Source organism: Hyla sarda, chromosome 10 (genome assembly GCF_029499605.1).
Source record: "Hyla sarda isolate aHylSar1 chromosome 10, aHylSar1.hap1, whole genome shotgun sequence".
Classification (NCBI taxonomy): Eukaryota; Metazoa; Chordata; class Amphibia; order Anura; family Hylidae; genus Hyla; species Hyla sarda.
The window spans coordinates 70,279,312-70,302,052 of record NC_079198.1 but is presented as its reverse complement, the minus strand read 5'-3'; the positions used below and the strand labels follow the sequence as shown (position 1 = coordinate 70,302,052).

At 46.1% G+C, this 22,741-nt stretch overlaps 1 protein-coding gene across 1 annotated transcript in view; it reads left to right on the top strand.

The window, feature by feature from the left end:
- The first annotated feature begins 3,351 nt into the window (after nucleotides 1-3,351).
- The window catches only part of LOC130293335 (CD82 antigen-like), a 147,047-nt gene continuing 127,657 nt past the window's right edge, over nucleotides 3,352-22,741 (top strand). Inside the window, exon 1 of the mRNA XM_056541874.1 lies at nucleotides 3,352-3,481. The gene's annotated coding sequence lies outside the window, so the exon portion shown is untranslated. The remainder of the gene's footprint in view (nucleotides 3,482-22,741) is intronic.

Genomic DNA, 22,741 nt, shown 5'->3' with positions numbered 1-22,741 from the left:
CCCTCACATATAATGCCCCGTGCTGTGCCCTTCACATATAATGCCCCCGTTCTTTGCCCCTCACATATAATGCCCCCATCATGCGCCCCTCACATATAAGGCCCCCTGTGCTGTGCCCCTCACATATAATGCCACTGTTATGTCCCCTCAGGGGGCATTATATGTGAGGGGCACAGCACAGGGGGCATTATATGTGAGGGGCACATGATGGGGCATTATATATGAGGGGCGCATGATGGGGCATTATATATGAGGGGCGCATGATGGGGGCATTATATGTGAGGGGCACAGGGGGCATTATATGTGTGGGGCACAGCACAGGGGGCATTATATGTGTGGGGCACAGCACAGGGGGAATTACATGTGTGGGGCACACCACAGGGGGCATTATATCATATAATGCCCCCTGTGCTGTGCCCCACACATATAATACCCCCTGTGCTGTGCCCCCACACATATAATTTATATGTGTGGGCACAGCACGGGGGGCATTATATGTGAGGGGCACAGCACAGGGGGCCCCCCTGTCATGTGCTCTTAACATATAATGCCCCCAGTGCTTTGCCCTGCAGCCCCTCACATTAAAAATTCCCCTTTCTCTGCCCCCCAAGTTTTTAAATCCCCCTCCCTCCTCCTATACGATATAGTGCCCTTAACAGTGGCACATATTCTGGATCGCGTACCCGCAGCTCACACGCTGTGTACTCACAGCGTGTGACAGCCAAGGTTAGTGAATGGTGGAGCGGGAGCTTACAGCTTCGGCTCCACCATGCTAGGGGGCAGGGGGCAATTGCCCCGTTGCCCCCCACCTGGATCCGCCCCTGTCATATTGGGGGGGGGGCAGGCTTAAATGGCAGTATTATACTCAGAAACAGGGTGTATGGAGGTATTATATCAGGGGCATGGTGTTTGACAGCATTATATTTAGGTACACAGCATGTAGTAGTATTATATTCAGGGGCACAGTGTGTCAGTATTATATTCAGGGGCACAGTGTGTGGCAGTGTTATACCAGGGGCACAGTGTGTGGCAGTATTATACCAGGGGCACAGTGTGTGGCAGTATTATACCAGGGGCACAGTGTGTGGCAGTATTATACCAGGGGCACAGTGTGTGGCAGTTGGAGAACGATTATGGCTTAACAAATACAACAGGCAGCAACTATTTCTGGCATGGCACTGCGGCCGCTAGGTGTGAACCAGGTCTTAGCGTTTAGCTCGGACCTTCACCGGATGGCAGACCTGATAAGCGGACCCCTACTAAAAGTAGATGAGTACCCCTGCCATATACCAAGGAACGTTTCTGAGTCCACTGAGTATGAACCCAGCTCCACGATTGCATACATAAGCACAGCCATATTCTTCACTCACAGGCTCCAGTGCAAGGAAATGTATACGTGCAGTACACAGTTTTTTGCGGGAAGCCTCTGTATTGAAAAGCATAGTCAAATGGGTTGCCACAGACACTTTTTTGGTATCCATCAGACCAGTGGGTGCCTATATATGGACATACCCATAAAATGTGATATAAACATAGCCTTACACAGAAAACCAGAAGAAACAGTGCTGGTTCCAGATTCAGTTCCCACAAATTCTAGCTTTTATCAGTTTCCTTTTTCTTTGATCATTTATCTGATTATTTTTTTATTTGTTGGATCATCAAATTCCTCTTAAATCATGTTGCACTGATCTGCAAAGGGTGTGCAAGGGTGTGTTCACACACTATTACTAGCAGCGGGTTTACCATTGATTTAAAGGGGTCCACAGACAGTCCGCAATAGTGTCAGATTTGCGGACTGTCCTCGGACCCATTCAAATGAATGGTAGCGTAACTCACAGGGGGTTTCCCGCAGTGGGAAACCCGCTGCTAGTTACTAGCATGTGAACGCACCCTGAGGGTGCGTTCACACGGAGTAATTCAGGAGGAATTTACTGGAGTAATTCCTCTTGAATTCTCCGCTCCAAATGAATGCACTTCTCCTCTGCCCATTGACTTTAATGTTTTTTCCTCTGTCCTGTTCACACTGCGGAAATTCTGCTCGCAGATTTCCGACGCCGAATTCCGTTCCGCTTGAAGAATGAGCATGTTCATTCTTCAAGCGGAATCTGCTAGCAGAAATCAATAGAAGTCAATGGTAAAAAAAAAAAACTTCCGCCTGACATCGTTTTCGCAATTTGCGCGGAAATGGCTGAAAAACCCTTCACTTCTTTCTCCCCCATTCTGTGAATTTTGTGCATAAATTTAAAAAAAAATGTTCCCGTAAATTTTCGGCGTGAATTACTCTTGATTTGAACCTAAGGGTTCGTTCACACTACGGAATCTCCACTCGCTGAATTCCGCGAGCGGAGATTCCGCCTGGCGGCCGTCGCCGAAGGTGCTTCGGCTCTAGGGCCGCGGGGGACTGAGCCGTCACCGTTGACAGCTATGCACTGCTCGTGGAATCCGTGCAAAAGAATGAACACGTTCTTTCTTTGTGCGGAACAATTTCAGCGGCGGAATTGTCCGCCGCGGAATTTCCGCAGTGGAAACGGGTCTCGCAGAGACCCATTCTCACTAATGTTAAAGGGTACCTCTCATCAAAAAAACTTTTGATATGTTATAGATTAATGTATGCAGAATAACTTTACAATTGCATGTTATTAAAAAATATGCTTCTTTCTATTTAATTTTCCCCTTTGAAGAAATGACCACTAGGGGTCTCCCTACCAGTCCTGGCAGCAAACATTTCAGACTCATGCTGGAGTCCTAAACACTACGAGCTGCCAGTCTGCTTTGTTCACAAAGGAGAACACTCAGAGCTGCCAGCCTGCTTTGTTCACAGCCTGTTTGGCTGTGAACAAAGCAGGCTGGCAGCTCTGAGTGTTTAGGACTCCAGCATGAGTCAGAAATGCTTGCTGACAGGACTGATCGGGAAAAATACAATAGAAAGAAGCATATTTTTCATTAACATGCTATTGGAAAGTTATTCAACATTCATTCATCTAAAATATGTCAAAAGTTAATTTGATGAGAGGTACCCTTTAAGTTCACACCGCGGAGTTCCGCTCGTGGAATTCCGCGAGAATTCCGTAGTGTGAACATGGCCTAATACTGGATTTCCTTTATATCCTCCTCCTTGTAGAACTGCAAGTCTCAGCAAGTCTACCCCATTCTGCAGGCAATAATTGGCATGTTTTTCCAGTGTAGGAGTCATATTATACTTCCATCAGAAAATATGACAGCGCAGCTTTACTACTTGTATAACCAGACTGACACTCACAGGCTGACTCCCACATTATGCATATGCCCTCCCTGATAGGAGTCACTTTAGGCAGCCAGTGAGCTCTGGAGGGGGGGCAGCTCTGCTTTGTGAATCATTCAACAGAGGGTGAAGTCCTAAAGTTTGTAGTTTACATTGAAAAGCAAGAACCGAGGCAACAGCATTTCTGAAATTCGTCCCTTCTCAATCGCACTTTGTTACTTGGACGTTTATTATTCTCTGGTGAGTAAAAGATGTTACTTGCTTCATGCTCCAGCATCAATGTCCATGTGTCTTTTGCATAATGAATGGTTAAGTCAGTATTACCAAACCAGGGTGCCTCCAGCTGTTGCAAAACTACAACTCCCAGCATGCCCGGACAGCCTTTGGCTGTCCGGGCATGCTGGGAGTTGTAGTTTTGCAACAGCTGGAGGCACCCTGGTTGGGAAACACTGGGTTAAGTAACGTAAAAGATGACTGCACGAAATGATTGTATTTTCCATTGTAAAAACAAGTGAAAATTTGATTTAAAAAAAACTAATTGTGTTTATTTCGTGCAGGAAAGTTAGCTTTATTAGCATTTACTGCACTTTGTTTTAATGTTGATTAGAGATGAGCGAACTTACAGTAAATTCGATTCGTCACGAACTTCTCGGCTCGGCGGTTGCTGACTTTTCCTGCATAAATTAGTTCAGCTTTCAGGTGCTCCGGAGGGCTGGAAAAGGTGGATACAGTCCTAGGAAAGAGTCTCCAGCCCACCGGAGCACCTGAAAGCTGAACTAATTTATGCAGGAAAAGTAATCAACTGCCGAGCCGATAAGTTTGTGACGAATCGAATTTACTGTAAGTTCGCTCATCTCTAATGTTGATTCTATTATGTTATCATTAGACACAAAGGTCCCTTGGGACAGACCGTCTCATAATACATCACTAATAATCTGCCCTCTATACTGCCATCATATAGGAATCCTCTATACGTAACATTGTATACCCTAGAAAAAAACACTATAGAGTTTATGATTCCAAACATTTAACAACTTTATTAAAAAAAAAAAATAGACAACAATAATTATAAAATATTAGGCAGGAATACCCATAAAATTGCAGAGCCAAGCGACGCAGATCATGAATATGCAGTATGTTTGTTGTACCAGAAAATATTAATAATTTACAGTTCACCTTCTACCCCTCTTTAAACAGTTTATCCTCAGGGACCTAAATAAGTGAACCTGCAGTACTGGATATCTGCTCTCAAGTGTAACAGCAACATAATTACACAAACATCACATTTTTGCAAACTTGCAATTTACAGCTGTTTCTTACCCATGTGGCACTGTGTCTGCTTGCCTCCGCTAGCCCTACAGCCGTTTCAGCTCCTTCATCAGGGGGCACTCTATTATTACTAATATTATGTTATCATGCAGGGACGTGCACAGGCATTTTTGGGGGGCAGGGGCTCAAGTAGAAAAAAATGGCACTTCTAATTAAAGAATGTTTGTAAAAACCTTACATATGTTAAAGGGGTTACTTTTTTTTTTTTTTTTTTACAAATATATCAACTGGCTCCAGAAAGTTAAACAGATTTGTAAATTACTTCTATAATTTTTTTTAATCCTTTCAGTACTTATGAGCTACTGAAGTTGAGTTGTTGTTTTCTGTCTAAGTGCTCTCTGATGACACGTGTCTCGGGAACTGTCCAGAGTAGAAGCAAATCCCCATAGCAAACCTCTTCTGATCTGTGCAGTTCCTGAGGCAAGCAGAGATGTCAGCAGAGAGCACTGTTGCCAGACGGAAAAGAACAACTCAACTTCAGCAGCAGATAATTATTGGAATGATAAAGATTTTTTAATAGAAGTAATTTACAAATCTGTTTAACTTTCTGGAGCCAGTTGAGATATATATATATATATATATATATATATATATATAAACTTTTTTTTCTGGAATACCCCTTTAACACAACACAATTCCTGAGGTAAGAGACCACCGGCAGACATGTCAGCTGAATGGGACCCGCATCACCCTACGGAGGTCCCAAAAAGTAAGAGGATTATAGGGCAGGTGCATTAAAAGTGCAATGGTTCAAACCCCCTTTTGAGTCTATGTGTGGACATCCCTGTTTATCATGTATGTCATAGCTGCCCACAGATATATATTTATATTTATTTATATGCCAACTCAAGGGAGGGGAGGATCCTTACACCCCCAAAACTATACAAGCAGTAGGCAATCCAACGAAGAAATCCAACATGGCCAGTTCATTGTGCATCCCCATGGGGTAGGGGAGACCCCAAATATGCTGTACTGTTAGGGGATCCATACTGAAATGTAGGATCTAGTGTCTCTGGGAGGACACAGCATTTGCTCCCGCTGCCTCTTTCTGGGCTGTAGACATTTAACTCATAGGATTAGCATTAGAATATGTAACTTGAGGCTAAGTCATTGCTGTCAGTGCAGGAGTTTCTTCAAGGCAGGGATCAAGAAACCTCAGGACTCACGACTTGTGAAATACATTTACACAAGCAGTAAATGATGATGTAAAAGCTTGCGGACTTGTGAGTGTGAGCTGATGGATAAATTATTCACATGGCTTAATAACCTATACAATGTACTGGCAGCGTTTGCAGATACTCAGCGCGGATTCCTTTTGAGAATCTTGTGAAGAAAGGCATGATGTCTGCCTAGAGCTTATTTCACCAACTTTTTACCTCTTACTTGATGACTTCACATAACACCCCTGTACTGTATGCACCTTATCCATTAGTGTTGTCGTTCCCTGAGTTGGCGTTCTGTCTGGCTCACATTGTTGCTTATTTCCTGTTGTTCGGTCCGTGTAAACTATCATTCCCCTAATACTTTGCGGCCTGATTATGCGCTTAGGTGCCACCTATTTTTCCTTGTTATTCCGCCCATCCTGTTTTTTGTTCACGCCTATGTGCATGCCCCTTTTTTTTTTATTTCCGCCCATAGGCGTCCTAGCTTCCGCCTCTTGTTTCTTCTTTCCACGCCCATTATGTTCCATCATTCGGTAGAGAAATGTGCGCCTGCACATCCCTACGCTGCCAGCGTAGTGCTAACGTAGCATACGATAGTAGCATAGCCATGCGCATGCACAGTTCTCCTTCCAGTTCAGGGCTTACGTTCCTAGCGTAGCCCTGCGCATGCGCAGTTGTCGTTACAGCTCAGGGCTACGCTACTAACGTAATCCCTTATCTGTAAGGACTACTGCGCATGCACAGGGCTACGCTACTGATGTAGCCGACGTTAGCACTATGATTCACAAAATGACCAGACATTTGCACTACGCGCCGAAGACGACTCTCAAAATATACATGACGCAAAGGACGATTGGACCAGGCTAGGACGCTCACACAAGGGGCGGCAAAGAAAGTGAAAAACGTCATTCCCACACAATTTCAAAGAATGAATATTCAAGAAGTGGGCTGGCTTGACTACGGACACGGGAGGAGGGAAATGCGGACGTCAACGCCGACACTGCAGGGTGGGCTGACAACAACATGGCCGCAAACGTTGTCAGCAGTCGCGAAGCACCAAAAAACTACACTACTTCCTGCCAACTGCTGTCCGGGCATGCTGGGAGTTGTAGTTTTGCAACATCTGGAGGTCCGCAGGTTGGAGACCACTGGCTTAGAGGCTCCTTATATGTAAGTAAATCAATTAATGTGGATAATTCTGTAACATGTGGCCTCATGGTGCTGATCTTGATTTTTTATACTTTCTGGTTCACAATTTATATACATGTTTATGGATAAGAATAATGGTTAAACTCAAAGGCTTTCCCTTATAGGGGCCTATTTGTCTGGATGTGTCAATATTTACATCTTACAATCTTTTCTCACCAGTGGTTCAGTTGTGTGTAGTTTATCGTCCTATATTTTTGTATTTTTTATTAACTTTATTTTTTACTAGATGAGTAGTTGGCATCGCCCGGTCTTCCTCCCTAAACTTTGTGGGAGAGGAAAAGCAGCAATGATCCCCTCGTCCTCATATCCCATCCTCATATTCCAACCTCATAACTTGACCTCATATCCTGTTCTCAAATCTCGTTGTTATATCCTGTCCTCTATCCTGACCTCATATCTTGTCTTCTTATACCGTCCTCATATCTCGTCCTTTTATACCGTCCTCATAACTCGTTCTCATATCCTTTCCTCATATGCCATCCTCATACCTCGTCCTCATAATCCAACCTCGTATCCCGATCTCATATCTTGTCCTCATATCCTTTCTCCTGCACTAACTATTCCCTGCATCTTTTTTGCTGGACAGTTACCAAGATGTTTAAAAGTCCCGGGCAATCTCTGCAGTCTGAGAGTAAAGCAATCAGGAGGTTCCATAGACTTGCATAGGACTTCAGAGAAAAAAAAACACCCTCACATGAGGGAAAGGGTTGGATGACACGTGTCTCAGGAACCACCCAGTTTAGAAGAAAATCCCCATAGCAAACCTCTTATAAACTGGGTGGTTCCTGAGACACGCGTCAACAGAGAGCACTTAGACAGAAAAGAACAACTCAACTTTAGAAGCTCATAAGTACTGAAAGGATTAAGATTTTTTAATAGAAGTAATTTACAAAACTGTTTAACTTTCTGGAGCCAGTTGATATATATAAAAAAAAGTTTTTTCCTGGATAACCCCTTTAACTGTACTATATTTTAGTTGACATATACTTACATTTGTACCAGGTTTCATGCTGGAACATACACACAAACACATGTTGAGTTATGTATACCGTATATCCCGGCGTATAAGAAGACTTTTTAACCCTGAATTTTCTTTCTTATACGCCGGGTATTGAGGTCCGGGATAGGAAAACTTCTGATTATCTGCCCAGGCCGGCTCCCGTGTGTGGCTGCAGGCGGGGGCCGGCCAGAGCAAGTAAAAACTAATACTGTATACTAAAAACCAGGGGGCCTCCAGCTGTTGTGAAACTACAACTCCCAGCACGGCAAAGGCTGTCCGGGCATGCTGGTAGTTGTAGTTTTACAACAGCTGGAGGCACCCTCATTTTTAGTATACAGTATTAGTTTTTACTTGCTCTGGCCGGCCCCCGCCTGCAGCCACACACGGGAGCCGGCCCGGGCAGATAATCATAGGTATTCCTATGCCGGACATCCCTGTGTCCCGAAAAATCTTTTTGGGACATAAGGATGTCCGCCGGTCACTTACCATTCCCCGTCGTCCTCCTGCGATCCTCCTTCGGTCCTTCTGCGGTCCGGTCCTCTGTCTCTATGGTTGTATGCACGGGACGTCAGTGACTTCCTGTGCGTACAACCATAGAGGAAGAGGAGCGCAGGACCAGGAGAACCGCAGGAGGACACGTCGGCCGGGGCCTGGTGAGTGACCGGCCGTGCTATCTTAAGTGATCCAGTCACCGCTCCCCAGTCCCGGCACCTACTGCTATGGTACATAGGCCATAGCAGTAGATGGTGACCCGGGCCGGAGGAGCCTGCAGCCATACACTGTATATGGCTGGAAGCTGTATGTCTGTTGGGGGGAGCTGCCAATCTAATGTGGGGGAACTGCCTACAAATGTGGGGGGAGCTGCCTACTATTGTGGGGGAGCTGCCTACTATTGTGGGGGAACTGCTGACCTAATGTTGGGGGAGCTGCCTACAAATGTGGGGGGAGCTGCCTACAAATGTGGGGGGAGCTGCCTACAAATGTGGGGGAAATGCTGACCTAATGTGGGGAAATGCTGACCTAATGTGGGGGAATTGCCTACTAATGTGGGGGAGCTGCCTACTAATGTGGGGGAGCTGCCTACTAATGTGGGGTAACTCCCAACCTAATGTGGGGGAGCTGCCTATTATTGTGGGGGAACTTCCGACCTAATGTGGGGGAGCTGCCGACCTAATGTGGGGGAGCTGCCGACCTAATGTGGGGGAACTGCTGACCTAATGTGGGGGAGCTGCCGACCTAATGTGGGGGAGCTGGCAACCTAATGTGGGGGAGCTGGGAACCTAATGTGGGGGAGATGGCAACCTAATGTGGGGAACTGCCAACTTAATGTGGGGAAACTATACTTCCTACCTAATGTGGGGGAACACGCTGCCTACCTAATGTGGGGGAACATGCTGCCTACCTAATGTGGGGGGAAATACAAGGTACTGTACATCGCGGTAGGAGGGGTAGTCTTATATGGCGAGTATATCCCAAAATCTATATTTTAACTGTAAACGTTGGGGGTCGTCTTATACGCCCAGTCGTCTTATATGCCGGCATATACGGTACTTAGATTTTCAATTTTTCAATCAGAATTATTCATACTTAAACCCTAACTCACCCACTCAACAACCAACCCCTTTTAACAACCCCCCCCCTTTTAACAACCCACCCCTTTTCTTGCTACAAACAATCACAAACAATGCATTGATTTCCTGGTAAGCTTGTGCATGTATACCACAGTCAATCTGAATAGGCAGATCTGCAGTATAAAGCATCGCGAATAGGCCTAACAACACCCTGAGCCTCTGGTGAAACTGTATTTTAAAGGGGTTATCCAGGAAAATACTTTTTATATATATATATATATATATATATATATATCAACTGGCTCAGAAAGTTAAACAGATTTGTAAATTACTTCTATTAAAAAATCTTAATCCTTTCAGTACTTATGATCTTCTGAAGTTAAAGGGGTACTCCGGTGAAAACCTTTTTTCTTTTAAATCAACTGGTGGCAGAAAGTTAAACATATTTGTAAATGACTTCTATTAAAAAATCTTAATCCTTCAAGTACTTATTAGCTGCTGAATGCTACAGAGGAAATTCCTTTCTTTTTGGAACACTGATGACATCACAAACACAGTGCTCTCTGCTGACATCTCTGTCCATTTTAGCAACCATGCATAGCACATGCATAGCAGATGCATAGCAGATGCATAGCAGATGTATGCTAAGGGCAGCATGGTGGCTCAGTGGTTAGCACTGCTGCCTTGCAGTGCTGGGGACTTGGGTTCAAATCCCACTAAGGACAACAATAAATAAAGCATTATTATTATTATAATGTCAGCAGAAAGAACTGTGCTCGTGATGTCATCAGAGAGCATTCCAAAAAGAAAAGAATTTCCTCTGTAGTATTTAGCAGCTAATAAGTAGAGGAAGGATTAAGATTTTTTAATAGAAATAATTTACAAATATGTTTAACTTTCTGCCACCAGTTGATTTAAAAGAAAAAAGGTTTTCACCGGAGTACCCCTTTAAGGTTGTTCTTTTCTGTCTGACACGTGTCTCGGGAACCGCCCAGTTTAGTAGAGGTTTGCTATGGGGATTTGCTTCTAAACTGGGCGGTTCCCGAGACACATGTCATCAGAGAGCACTTAGACAGAAAAGAACAACCTTAACTTCAGAAGCTCATAAGTACTGAAAGGACTAAAAAAAAAAAATAATATACGTAATTTACAAATCTGTTTAACTTTCTGGAACCAGTTGATATATAAAAATTTTTTTTTTCCTGGAATACCCCTTTAAGGCTATTCAGAATTCATTAATATAATCATAATGAATCAGAGCTAAAAAGTAGTCATTGCTGGAAATAGTCATCGCAGGCCATAACTTCTCATAGTAAACAACTGCCCTTTTTAATATAGAAGGGGTGGTCTCGGACTAAGTAGTAAGCGTGCACAGTAAGAATTCCCAGCTCGTAATGGAATATGTGTAGCCTTTTGTTCATAGCAGCTCTTAGGAACCATGGTTGTTTACCTGCGCTCGCTTACAGAGGAGCATGTGAGGACTGCGTGTTTACTAAACTCAGTGTAACAATTGTTTAAACATGAAAGAAAATGTATTCACTCACATGGTGCTTACAAGCTAAAAAAATATCTGTGTAGTCTTTCTGGCATGAAAAAGCAATGTTTTTAGTGGAGCTTGTAGTGATAGTTTGATGTGTATATACAGTGGTCCCTCAACATACGATGGTAATTAGAGATGAGCGAACTTACAGTAAATTCGATTCGTCACGAACTTCTCGGCTCGGCAGTTGATGACTTTTCCTGCGTAAATTAGTTCAGCTTTCAGGTGCTCCGGTGGGCTGGAAAAGTTGGATACATTCCTAGGAAAGAGTCTCCTAGGACTGTATCCACCTTTTCCAGCCCACTGGAGCACCGGAAAGCTGAACTAATTTACGCAGGAAAAGTCATCAACTGCCGAGCCGAGAAGTTCGTGACGAATCGAATTTACTGTAAGTTCGCTCATCTCTAATGGTAATCCGTTCCAAACGGACCATCGTTTGTTGAAACCATCGCATGTTGAGGGATCCGTGCAATGCAAGTATAGGACAGTGGTCTACAACTTGCGGACCTCCAGATGTTGCAAAACTACAACACCCAGCATGCCCGGACAGCCGTTGGCTGTCCGGGCATGCTGGGTGTTGTAGTTTTGCAACATCTGGAGGTCCGCAGGTTGTAGACCACTGGTAGAGAAAGTTGTACTCACCTGTCCCCGCCGCTTCGGACCGTCACCGCTCGTCACCGCTGCCCGAGATGTCGCCGTCCATCGCTGTCGCCGCGTCCCCGAGGTGTCCCCGACGCTCCGGCATGGCCTTGGCTTCCCCGGCATCCGCGCTCTCCGTCGCCGCCATCACGTCGCTATGCACGCCGCTACTATTGGATGACGGGACGGTGTGCGCAGCGACGTGATGACGACAATGGAGAGCGCCGTCGATGCAGAGGATCCCGAAGAGGACGCGCCGAAGTCCCGTGGACAGGTAAGAGACATCACCGGAGCTCACGGGGCACTGTAAATGGCTATCCGGTGGCAGCTGAAGCAGTCAGCGCTGCCGGATAGCCGTTTATGCGATGGCCCCGACATACAAAAGCATCGTATGTTGATGCTGCCTTCAACATGCGATGGCCTCTGAGAGGCTATCGCATGTTGAAATTATCGTATGTCGGGGCCATCGTAGGTCGAGGGGTCACTGTATATATATATATATATATATATATATACACATACATACATAGCAAAAACATGGACTGAGAGTGGATATAATATTCAGCTATCTGAATTCCTCCTTGTAGAGAACAGATTACTAAGCTTGTGTTCCACAACGTTTTGTCTCCACTAGTTTTACTGCATGAGGCCCTTTGAGTTCTGCTCTTTTTCCAAATGCTGAGCAACAGATGTTTTCTCTATATTTGCACATATCTTCAACAGGGTGGGGGATTTCACTGTTGGCTGCCCATCTCCACATTCATCCAGCATCGCTAGGAAAATAGTGATGCATATGACACATGTTATCATTTGACTGTAACAGTAAAGATTCTTAGCTCCAATGTGCTCTTAAAGGGGTCGTCCCATCTGGACAACCCCTTCTCTTATTGAGGACCGGCTGGCAACCATCGGATTGTGGAAGGTTGACAGCAGAATTTTCAGCAGCTGGTTTAGGAGAAGTGTGGTATTATATGGAACCATTTCAAATAAATAGGCAGTTAAGAAATACATGGTTGAAATAAAAGAAAAGAAGACACTATTTGCATTAGTTCTCTGCTCTTACAGATAGAAGGGAAGTAGGGAACCCCCTCTGTGTAGTGGCCATGTCTTAATTGTACATATTAAAGGGGTTATCCAGGAAAAAACTTTTTTTTATATATCAACTGCCTCCAGAAAGTTAAACAGATTTGTAAAATACTTCTATTAAAAAAATCTTAATCCTTTCAGTACTTATGAGCTTCTTGGGTGTTTCCCGAGACACGTGTCATCAGAGATCACTTAGACAGAAAAGAACAACCTTAACTTCAGAAGGTCATAAGTACTGAAAGGATTAACATTTTTTAATAGGAGTAATTTACAAATCTGTTTAACTTTCTGGAGCCAGGTGATATATAAAAAAAAGTTTTTTTCCTGGAATACCCCTTTAAAGCGTACCTGCCAGATCCAAGACATTTTTTTTTAAATATATCACTCAGTACCTAATCCTGGCCATGTACATCTAATTTTTATGTGTCTAGCAGCTTTTTTTTTTTTTTTATTCCACTTTTAATGTTTCTCACTTGCATGAATTCCTCTCAAATGGAGGGGGCGTGGCCTCACTGCAGGTCTCCGCCCCCTCCCTCAGTATGCTGTCTGCTCACATCTCCCCTAGCATTAGCAAAACTACAACTCCCAGCTTGTCCTCAATGTCAGGGCATGCTGAGAGTTGTAGTAATGCTAACCCTATGGAAGATGTGAGCGGCAGGCAGACATGTGGGCGGTGGTGGGCAAACATATGAGCAGCAGAGAGAGGGCTGAATAGAGTGTGCGGCAAGATTCCCGGGAGTTGCACCAGCCGACATCAGCTTTTTTCCCCGTGCACTCCTAGCAGTCACAGCAGAAGTGATGCTTGTAGCGCTTAGTGTTGAGCGGCATAGGCCATATTCGAATTCGCGAATATTCACGAATATATGGACGATTATTCGTCATATATCCGCGAATATTCGCATATTCGTAATAATCTCGTTTTATTTTCGTATATGCGAATATTCGCGTGTGCGAAAATTATCATATACGAAAATTTACATATACAAAAATTAACATACGCGAAAATTCGCATATGCGAAAATTAGCATATGCAAATATTCGCATATGCGGAAATTCGCACACCAGTCTCACACAGTAGTATTAGAGCCTTCTTTACACCACACAAGCTGGAAGCAGAGAGGGATGATCACTGTGATGTGTACTGTGAAAAAAAAAAAAATGAATATTTGTAATTACGAATATATAGCGCTATATTCGCGAATATTCGCGAATTCGGGAATAAAATTCGAATTGCGAATATTCGCGAGCAAAACTAGTAGCGCTCTGATGTCGGCTGTTGTGGAGCTCCGGGGTGGGGAAAACTCCTGCTTCCCTTATAGCATGGAGAGAAGCAGGAGTCTTCACCACACGGGCAGTGCAGCTATTTACTTACCCTGTGCTTGCTCCCGGTGGTCACGCGCTCACACAGGCACTGGACCTACTGTCAATCACACCACTGGGTCCATGATGTAGGAGATGACTGTTGGACACGCCGAGCTGGTATATGTCCAAGCAGGGAGGGGGACCCCTAGTGGCCAGTCTTTTGAATGGCTTTTTCTGCATGAAAACTTTAAAATTTTCTGATAAAAGCAATTGCCAAACAGATTTTTTGCAATTGCTTTATAACATCTTAAAAGTTTTTGTATCTGACAGTGCCCATTTAATGTTTACCACTAAGTTCTGCAAGATGAAGGAAGTGCAGGGATCAAGGTAATATATGACGTATACTCTGACATTGGTTACCAAATTCCAATTTTGTGACAAGCAATGTTGATAATATAAATTGTCTTCCATTTGCTCTTGTGCTTGGAGACCACCAGCATTTATTAGTGATGTCTTCTTGTGCTTGACTGCATTGTCTCGAGCCCCTCTGGATGGTGTCAGTAGAAGTCACCAGCATTCTATATAATGGGATATTTACATAGTTGAGTAGCTTAATATTAAAAAAAAACAATATAGGGGGAGATTTATCAAAACCTGTGCAGAGGAAGAGTGGTGCAGTTGCCCATAGCAACCAATCAGATTGCTTCTTTCATTTTCCACAGGCCTCTTTAGAGGCCTGTGGAAAATGAAAGAAGCAATCTGATTGGTTGCTATGGGCAACTGCACCACTCTTCCTCTGCACAGGTTTTGATAAATCTCCCCCATAGTGTCTTTAATACTTGTGTGTTGACTTCATCTCCTGTTGTGACATTTCGCTTGAGTTATAAAGTGAGGAAAACTGCTTGAGGAAAACTGATTCAAAGCAGATGTCATGGACAAGTTTACTCGTAAGAGTACAGCTGAAGTTAGGGATTCATTGGTGCTTGCCTTATAATACAAGGAATTTTAGACTATTGTATACATTAGTCATATGTGTATGATACATGTATCACCATAAAATGCCATTATGGCTAAGCTTGAGATATTGACACAGTTTGGGTTTTCCACTATAACACATTGGTGACGTATTGATATACTACTAGTGCCTAATGGGGGGGTCAAACCTCTGAATCACCACAGATTCCTAGATGAAAACAGGACACATGAATCTACCATACACTAGTTTAGAAACAATATGCATTTGTCCAACTTTCTGCCAATAGCATGGGCTCCTGTTTTTACAATTGGTTGGGGTTCAACTATACCTAAGAAGATTACTCCTGCAAGTCTTAGTATTGGGACCATACTTTTTAGTTTGCATATTACGTGACATTTAGTAATAAAATTATGAAAGTCACGCAATATTCTTTATGAATTTGTTTCAGCTTTTTTTTTTTTACCTGAATCCCTGAAAGTGTAAATACGGTAATGTTGCCATTCTATTGTTCCACAACAAATAAATAAACATTAAAGGGGTACTCCTGTGGAAAACACATTTTTTTAAATCCACAGGTACCAAAAAGTTAAACAAATTAGTAAATTACTTCTATATAAAAATCTTAATCATTCAGGTACTTATCAGCTTCTGTATGCTCCAGAGGAAGTTATGTAGTTCTTTCCATTCTGAGCACAGTGCTCTCTGCTGACACCTCTGTCCATGTCAGGAACTGTCCAGAGTACAAGCAAATCCCCATAGCAAACCTCTCCTTCCCTGGACAGTTCCTGACATGGACAGAAGTGGCAGCAGATAGCAATGTGGTCAGACTGGAAAGAACAATTCAACTTCCTCTGGAGCATACAGCAGCAGATAAGTACTGGAAGGATATGTAAATTAACTGGTGTCACGATGCCGGCTGGCAGGTAGTGGATCCTCTGTGCCAGAGAGGGATTGGCGTGGACCGTGCTAGTGGACCGGTTCTAAGCCACTACTGGTTTTCACCAGAGCCCGCCGCAAAGCGGGATGGTCTTGCTGCGGCGGTAGTGACCAGGTCGTATCCACTAGCAACGGCTCACCTCTCTGGCTGCTGAAGATAGGCGCGGTACAAGGGAGTAGGCAAAAGCAAGGTCGGACGTAGCAGAAGGTCGGGGCAGGCAGCAAGGATCGTAGTCAGGGGCAACGGCAGAAGGTCTGGAAACACAGGCAAGGAACACACAAGGAACGCTTTCACTGGCACTAAGGCAACAAGATCCGGCAAGGGAGTGCAGGGGAAGTGAGGTGATATAGGGAAGTGCACAGGTGAACACACTAATTGGAACCACTGCGCCAATCAGCGGCGCAGTGGCCCTTCAAATCGCAGAGACCCGGCGCGCGCGCGCCCCAGGGAGCGGGGCCGCGCGCGCCGGGACAGAACAGACGGAGAGCGAGTCAGGTAGGGGAGCCGGGGTGCGCATCGCGAGCGGGCGCTACCCGCATCGCGAATCGCATCCCGGCTGGCAGCGGAATCGCAGCGCCCCGGGTCAGAGGACGTGACCGGAGCGCTGCCGCGGGGAGAGTGAAGCGAGCGCTCCGGGGAGGAGCGGGGACCCGGAGCGCTCGGCGTAACAGTACCCCCCCCCTTGGGTCTCCCCCTCTTCTTAGAGCCTGAGAACCTGAGGAGCAGACTTTTGTCTAGGATGTTGTCCTCAGGTTCCCAGGATCTCTCTTCAGGACCACAACCCTCCCAGTCCACTAAAAAAAAATTTTTCCCTCTGACCTTTTTGGCAGCTAAAATTTCTTTGACCGAGAAGATGTCCGAGGAGCCGGAAACAGGAGTGGGAGGAACAGATTTGGGAGAAAAACGGTTGAGGATGAGTGGTTTGAGAAGAGAGACGTGAAAGGCGTTAGGGATACGAAGAGAGGGAGGAAGAAGAAGTTTATAAGAGACAGGATTAATTTGACACAAAATTTTGAAAGGACCAAGATAGCGTGGTCCCAACTTGTAGCTAGGGACACGGAAGCGGACATATTTAGCGGAGAGCCATACCTTGTCTCCAGGGGAAAAAACGGGGGGAGCTCTTCTTTTCTTATCCGCGAACTTCTTCATGCGTGATGAAGCCTGTAAGAGAGAATTTTGGGTCTCTCTCCATATGATGGAAAGGTCACGAGAAATTTCATCCACAGCGGGCAGACCAGAGGGCAAGGGAGTAGGGAGGGGGGGAAGAGGGTGACGGCCGTACACCACGAAAAATGGGGATTTGGAGGAAGACTCAGAGACCCTGAAGTTATACGAGAATTCGGCCCATGGGAGGAGATCTGCCCAGTCATCCTGGCGGGAGGAAACAAAATGTCGCAAATAATCACCCAAGATCTGGTTAATCCTTTCTACTTGTCCATTGGACTGGGGATGATATGCAGAAGAAAAATTTAATTTAATCTTGAGTTGTTTACAGAGAGCCTTCCAGAATTTAGACACGAATTGGACGCCTCAATCCGAGACAATCTGCGTAGGCAACCCGTGAAGACGAAAAATGTGTACAAAAAATTGTTTAGCCAACTGAGGCGCAGAAGGAAGACCAGGAAGAGGGATGAAATGTGCCATTTTGGAGAATCGATCAACGACCACCCAAATAACAGTGTTGCCACGGGAAGGGGGTAAATCAGTAATAAAATCCATACCAATCAGAGACCAAGGCTGTTCGGGGACAGGCAGAGGATGAAGAAAACCAGCGGGCTTCTGGCGAGGAGTCTTATCCCGGGCACAGATAGTGCAGGCTCGCACAAAGTCCACAACATCCGTCTCCAGAGTCGGCCACCAATAGAAGCGGGAGATGAGTTGCACAGATTTCTTGATACCCGCATGACCTGCGAGATGGGAGGAGTGACCCCATTTGAGGATTCCGAGGCGTTGGCGAGGAGAAACAAAGGTCTTTCCTGGAGGAGTCTGCCTGATGGAGGCAGGAGAAGTGGAGATCAGGCAGTCAGGTGGAATGATGTGTTGCGGAGAGAGTTCAACTTCTGAGGCATCCGAGGAACGAGAGAGAGCATCGGCCCTAATGTTCTTATCGGCAGGACGAAAGTGAATCTCAAAATTAAATCAGGCAAAGAACAGAGACCACCGGGCCTGGCGAGGATTCAGCCGTTGGGCAGACTGGAGGTAGGAGAGGTTCTTGTGGTCGGTGTAGATAATAACAGGAGAACTTGATCCCTCCAGCAGATGCCTCCATTCCTCAAGTGCTAATTTAATGGCTAGAAGCTCTCGATCCCCGATGGAGTAGTTCCTCTCCGCTGGAGAGAAGGTCCTAGAGAAAAAACCACAAGTGACAGCATGCCCGGAAGAATTTTTTTGTAGAAGAACAGCTCCAGCTCCCACTGAGGAGGCATCAACCTCCAATAGGAAGGGTTTGGAAGGGTCAGGTCTGGAGAGGACGGGAGCCGAAGAAAAGGCAGACTTGAGTCGTTTAAAGGCGTCTTCTGCTTGAGGAGGCCAGGACTTGGGATCAGCATTTTTTTTGGTTAAAGCCACGATAGGAGCCACAATGGTAGAAAAATGTGGAATAAATTGCCTGTAATAATTGGCGAACCCCAAAAAGCGTTGGATAGCACGGAGTCCGGAGGGGCGTGGCCAATCTAAGACGGCAGAGAGTTTGTCTGGATCCATCTGTAGTCCCTGGCCAGAGACCAAATATCCTAGAAAAGGAAGAGATTGGCATTCAAACAGACATTTCTCAATTTTGGCATAGAGTTGGTTGTCACGAAGTCTCTGAAGAACCATACGGACATGCTGGCGGTGTTCTTCTAGATTGGCAGAAAAAATTAGGATATCGTCCAGATATACAACAACACAGGAGTATAACAGATCACGAAAAATTTCATTGACAAAGTCTTGGAAGACGGCAGGGGCGTTGCACAGTCCAAAGGGCATGACCAGATACTCAAAGTGTCCATCTCTGGTGTTAAATGCCGTTTTCCACTCGTCCCCCTCTCTGATGCGGATGAGGTTATAGGCGCCTCTTAAGTCCAATTTAGTGAAGATGTGGGCACCTTGGAGGCGATCAAAGAGTTCAGAGATGAGGGGTAAGGGGTAGCGGTTCTTAACCGTGATTTTATTAAGACCGCGGTAGTCAATGCAAGGACGTAGGGAGCCATCTTTTTTGGACACAAAGAAAAATCCGGCTCCGGCAGGAGAGGAGGATTTACGGATAAAGCCCTTTTTTAGATTCTCCTGGACGTATTCGGACATGGCAAGAGTCTCTGGGGCAGAGAGAGGATAAATTCTGCCCCGGGGTGGAGTAGTGCCCGGGAGGAGGTCGATAGGGCAATCATAAGGCCTGTGAGGAGGTAGAGTCTCAGCTTGTTTTTTACAGAAAACATCCGCGAAGTCCATATAGGCCTTAGGGAGACCGGTTACTGGAGGAACCACAGAGTTACGGCAAGGGTTACTGGGAACCGGTTTTAGACAGTTCTTGGAACAAGAGGACCCCCAACTCTTGATCTCCCCAGTGGACCAATCCAGGGTAGGGGAATGAAGTTGAAGCCAGGGAAGTCCAAGGAGAATTTCCGAGGTGCAATTGGGGAGGACCAAAAGTTCAATCCTCTCATGATGAGATCCGATGCTCATAAGAAGGGGCTCCGTGCGGAAACGTATGGTACAGTCCAATCTTTCATTATTTACACAATTGATGTAGAGGGGTCTGGCGAGACTGGTCACCGGGATGTTGAACCTGTTGACGAGAGAGGCCAAAATAAAATTTCCTGCAGATCCAGAGTCCAAGAAGGCCACTGTAGAGAAGGAGAAGGCAGAGGCAGACATCCGCACAGGCACAGTAAGACGTGGAGAAGCAGAGTAAACATCAAGGACTGTCTCACCTTTGTGCGGAGTCAGCGTACGTCTTTCCAGGCGGGGAGGACGGATAGGACAATCTCTCAGGAAGTGTTCGGTACTAGCACAGTACAGGCAGAGGTTCTCCATACGGCGTCGTGTCCTCTCTTGAGGTGTCAGGCGAGACCGGTCGACCTGCATAGCCTCCACGGCGGGAGGCACAGGAACAGATTGCAGGGGACCAGAGGAGAGAGGAGCCGAGGAGGAGAAACGCCTCGTGCGAACAGAGTCCATATCTTGGCGGAGTTCCTGACGCCTTTCGGAAAAACGCATGTCAATGCGAGTGGCTAGGTGAATAAGTTCATGTAGATTAGCAGGAATTTCTCGTGCGGCCAGAACATCTTTAATGTTGCTGGATAGGCCTTTTTTGAAGGTCGCGCAGAGGGCCTCATTATTCCAGGACAATTCTGAAGCAAGAGTACGGAATTGTACGGCATACTCGCCAACGGAAGAATTACCCTGGACCAGGTTCAACAGGGCAGTCTCAGCAGAAGAGGCTCGGGCAGGTTCCTCAAAGACACTTCGGATTTCCGAGAAGAAGGAGTGTACAGAGGCAGTGACGGGGTCATTGCGGTCCCAGAGCGGTGTGGCCCATGACAGGGCTTTTCCGGACAGAAGGCTGACTACGAAAGCCACCTTAGACCTTTCAGTGGGAAACAGGTCCGACATCATCTCCAGATGCAGGGAACATTGGGAAAGAAAGCCACGGCAAAACTTAGAGTCCCCATCAAATTTATCCGGCAAGGATAAGCGTATCCCAGGAGCGGCCACTCGCTGCGGAGGAGGTGCAGGAGCTGGCGGAGGAGATGACTGCTGAAGCTGTGGTAGTAACTGTTGTAGCATAACGGTCAGTTGAGACAGCTGTTGGCCTTGTTGCGCTATCTGTTGTGACTGCTGGGCGACCACCGTGGTGAGGTCAGCGACAACTGGCAGAGGAACTTCAGCGGGATCCATGGCCGGATCTACTGCCACGATGCCGGCTGGCAGGTAGTGGATCCTCTGTGCCAGAGAGGGATTGGCGTGGACCGTGCTAGTGGACCGGTTCTAAGCCACTACTGGTTTTCACCAGAGCCCGCCGCAAAGCGGGATGGTCTTGCTGCGGCGGTAGTGACCAGGTCGTATCCACTAGCAACGGCTCACCTCTCTGGCTGCTGAAGATAGGCGCGGTACAAGGGAGTAGGCAAAAGCAAGGTCGGACGTAGCAGAAGGTCGGGGCAGGCAGCAAGGATCGTAGTCAGGGGCAACGGCAGAAGGTCTGGAAACACAGGCAAGGAACACACAAGGAACGCTTTCACTGGCACTAAGGCAACAAGATCCGGCAAGGGAGTGCAGGGGAAGTGAGGTGATATAGGGAAGTGCACAGGTGAACACACTAATTGGAACCACTGCGCCAATCAGCGGCGCAGTGGCCCTTCAAATCGCAGAGACCCGGCGCGCGCGCGCCCCAGGGAGCGGGGCCGCGCGCGCCGGGACAGAACAGACGGAGAGCGAGTCAGGTAGGGGAGCCGGGGTGCGCATCGCGAGCGGGCGCTACCCGCATCGCGAATCGCATCCCGGCTGGCAGCGGAATCGCAGCGCCCCGGGTCAGAGGACGTGACCGGAGCGCTGCCGCGGGGAGAGTGAAGCGAGCGCTCCGGGGAGGAGCGGGGACCCGGAGCGCTCGGCGTAACAACTGGAAGGATTAATTTACAAATCTGTTTAACTTTCTGGCATCAGTTGATTAGAACAAAATTGTTTTCCACCAGAGTATCCCTTTAAATGGGCACTGCCATTAAATTAAAAATGTTATATTGTATTCCTTTATAAAAAATAAAAATGTTTTTAATATACTTGTTTATAAAATATTCAACATTAAAAAAAATTTTTTTTACTTTGAAAATACGGCCACTAGGGGCCTCCCTCCTAGTGCTGGTCGCATTTTCTGTCTGCACGAGACCTGACTTTGAGTCCAAAGTCAGGAAGTGCGGGCAGGATATCAGCTTTACACCTCGTTTGCTCTCTACCCTGTCAATCATGCAGCTGTGTTCAGCTGCACTGCAGGTCTGCTCCGATCCCTCCCCCCCTTCTCTCTGCAATACACATCCAGAGAGGTGGGGAAGGAGAACGGCCTGCAGTGATTGGCTGCCTGTTCTATGCTGCGCTCCGTAGTAGGAGCGCAGCATAGAAGAGTGAGGGCGGATGTTCACCCGGCACGCCCCTTAACGATGGCCGGAGCGCACACAGAGTGTGAGCTGAACATAGGGCCGAAAAAATATCTATCAAAAAAATATTTATCAAACTGTGTGAGAGAAAAAGTGGAGACATTTTCCCATAGCAACCAATCACAGCTCAACTAACGAGCTGTGGTAAAGTGAAACCTGAGCTGTGATTGGTTACTGTGGGGAAATCTCTCGACTTTTTCTCTCACACAGTTTGATAAATCTTGGCCTTCATGTATAACATCACTGTAAATGTATATTTATGAAATGGGTATTGTATGTTGTGCTCTGATACCTGCCATAAATGGTGTGCCCTGATACCTGCCATAAATGGTGTGCCCTGATACCTGCCATAAATTGTGTGCCCTGATACCTGCCATAAATTGTGTGCCCTGATACCTGTCATAAATTGTGTGCCCTGATACCTGCCATAAATTGTGTGCCCTGATACCTGCCATAAATTGTGTGCCCTGATACCTGTCATAAATTGTGTGCCCAAATATCTGCCATAAATTGTGTGCCCTGATACCTGCCATAAATTGTGTGCCCTGATACCTGTCATAAATTGTGTGCCCAAATATCTGCCATAAATTGTGTGCTCTGATACCTGTCATAAATGATGTGCC